The sequence below is a fragment of the Gavialis gangeticus genome, unplaced genomic scaffold (genome assembly GCF_001723915.1).
Source record: "Gavialis gangeticus isolate Ggan-Ray unplaced genomic scaffold, GavGan_comp1, whole genome shotgun sequence".
Classification (NCBI taxonomy): Eukaryota; Metazoa; Chordata; order Crocodylia; family Gavialidae; genus Gavialis; species Gavialis gangeticus.
In genome coordinates, this window is record NW_017729024.1 from 159836490 (window position 1) to 159839325 (window position 2836).

At 54.7% G+C, this 2836-nt stretch overlaps 1 protein-coding gene across 5 annotated transcripts in view; it reads right to left on the reverse strand.

The window, feature by feature from the left end:
• SPEF2 (sperm flagellar 2) overlaps nt 1-2836 on the reverse strand; it is a 178647-nt gene that overhangs the window by 127419 nt on the left and 48392 nt on the right. The window lies entirely within an intron of this gene.

Here is a 2836-nt window from a genome sequence, read left to right on the forward strand (position 1 = left end):
ATTACTGAAATATGGCTGACAGTGTAAAAAGAGGAAAAGTGTTCTGCTTAGTATAGGGGTGTCGAACTCATCAGACCCTGTTGGTCTTGTATATTTTTAAAAGTAACTTATTTAATTAGCAGGTTACTTAAGCAAATGCATATTGATTGCTGTTTACATGCCTCATTAAAAGAATATTCTACAGCAGGGCTATCCAACTGGCCCCCATGGGCCATATGTGGCCTTCAAGGGGTTAAGTTGTGGCCCCTGGGCTCTCACCTCGCTGCCACTCCCCCATTGTTCCAGCTGAAATAACAGCTAGAGCCCCCAGGCTCCCCATTCCCTTTTCCAGCTCCCACTTCCTGCCTTTGCTTCAGGGGGCAAGGCAGTTTGGCAGTGTAGAGAGCTGAGAGTGAGTCCAGGGCCATGCTATGAGCAGGGATTAGGGCCACCTGTTGTGGGGCCCCTGGTCATGTGGTCCCCAAGGAGCTGAGAAACTGTACAGCTCTGCTCTATAATGAGAAAGATTTACAAATGTTAAGCTGTTATAAAAGCACTAACCAAATGCCCATCAAGAATGATGGGGTTGGGGGTAGGAAGGGGCTGGGATGGAGTGCCGCCACCTAATGCCCAATGCTGCCGCAGTTCTGCCTCTTGCAGGGGGTGGGGTGGGTGAGCCAAGGCCCCACCCCCTGTCCAGTTCTTGGTGCTGTTTGCAGGGAGCGGGGTGGGAGAGCTGACACCAGTGCTGCTGGCCTCGGCTCCCCCACCCTCACTCCAATCCTTGGCGTGGATTCAGAATCATGGCGGTGCTCCCCCATGCTTGGAGCACTCTGATTGGCTGTTTCCATCAGCCAGTCAGAGTGTGAATAAAGCATTACAGACAGACAGACTTAGGCTTTTACAATATTAGAATTTTTATACTTATGGTAAGTTTAAAAAACGTTAGTTGGAGTGACAGGAGAGAGAAGGTTGTTCAGCCTTTATCTCTGACACCACTCGGTCTCACATAGACAGAGCACATAGACCAGGTTTGTCCAACATATGGACCGCGGGCCACCATGCAGCCTGCCAAGCCATTTTCTGTGCCCCGAGGTCCCTCACTCAGGACAGACACGTGGGGGAGGGGAAGGGAGCTGCTCACCCCCACAGGGCCGGGCTCCTGTGACCTCCCACATCACGTGAGCCAGATCCCGCAGCCGCTCTGAGGGCTGCACAGCACGGGGCTGCGCCTGACAGGATGAGCTGAGGACAGCACCTGCTTTTACTTGTCTCTGGCTTGGCCCCTTGCCCCCGGTGTCCTGCCCGCCTCCCAGGACCCACTGGGCTCAGTGGTCTTGGGGCGGGAACAGGGCACAGCACCAAGCACAGGCAGTTGGCAGGGCAGCCCCAGGGGGGGCCTCAGCAGGCAGGGTCCTGGCATGACCTCTGTGGGGCAACGCAGCGGGCGCCAGTGCCTGCTGGGCCCTGTGCTCCAGGCTTGCAGCGTTGAGGCCACCAGGGCTGCGTGTGCAGGCGGCCGGGCATCATGGTGAGTAGGGCCATGCGGGCGGGTGAGCGAGGGGCTGTGGTGCAACGGCCACCTCACTCCGGTCCCCCTTGGGCAGCGCCAGCTTGTGGGGTTGTGCTGCTCGGGGGGTGGCCTGGGGGGGAGGGGGGATTGTTGCTCCCTGCCGCTGGGCAGGGCGCTGCTCTCCTGCTACGGCGGCTGCCTGCACCCTCCTGGGGGCCATTTGCCTTCACCGCAGGGAAGTGTGGAGGAGTGGAGTGGCCTGTGTTCCCCCGAGGCCTTCCCCCACCAGGAGCTGCCCTGAGCAGACGAGGCCTGAGACCCTGCTAGGCTGGGAACTGGCTTTGCTCCTGCAGTTCCGCCGTCCCCCATCTCACACGTTGGCTGGGCCCCAGCCACATCTGCCCAAGCACTGCCAAGACTTTGGGCAGCGGTGTTGCTGATGTGGGCAAGGCCTGGGGAAGCAGCGGCATCGGCGGCCCCTTGGCCTGCGTGAGAGCACCAGCTACATTGGTTTGGTCACATATTTTAACCTGGCTGTCAAATACCTTCTGGGGCTACCATCAAATGGTGGTCGTATTAGGCAGAAGGGGGGCCCCAGCTGTTGGGATGGCTGGTCCAGGACATCAGCTGCTGTAGTTTGTCACTAGCTGAGCACAGGTGGGGGTTTATGCCAGCTTTGTCTTATTTCAGGCAATATACGGCCCGTAGGGTGATAAAATATGAATATGGCTTGCCAGCCCACTGGGTGATAAAAAGTTCATAATCTGGCCCCACATTCAAAAAGGTTGGACACCCCTGACATAGTCAATGGCACATCAGATGCCCTGTATACACCAAAGAAATCTAAGAATGCTTTCCAAAGGAGTCTGAAATCATTTTACTGCACTGCCCAGTTCTTGCATTTTCTCACATTCAGATGGAAAGCTCTTGCACTGCAACAAAGTATTCAGTCACAAGCCTATATAAGGAACCGATTTATTCTTCCAGAAAGAAAATAAGTTACTATTGTGAGACAGCTGTTCCTAAAAACCACATTCCTCCCCTCCACTTCAATAAATGTTCCAGAACAAAGAAGATAGCTTTCGCTAGATTCTATGCCTTCAGTGTAAACCTCATTATCTTTAAAAATGCACTATTACTAGGCGGTACTTTATTAAAATGAAGCTGGTAGCACTATCAATCACTAAGCTTGCCTGTCATTTCCCGCTTTCTCATGGCCGGTTGCACATGTAGCTCCACGGGCTGATGATGGGCGGCATGTGATTAGCCAGGCACGAGGCCTGTCAGTAGCCCACAGAGTCTCATGTTCGACTGGCTGTGGGAAAGTGGGATGGTGGTTGGCAG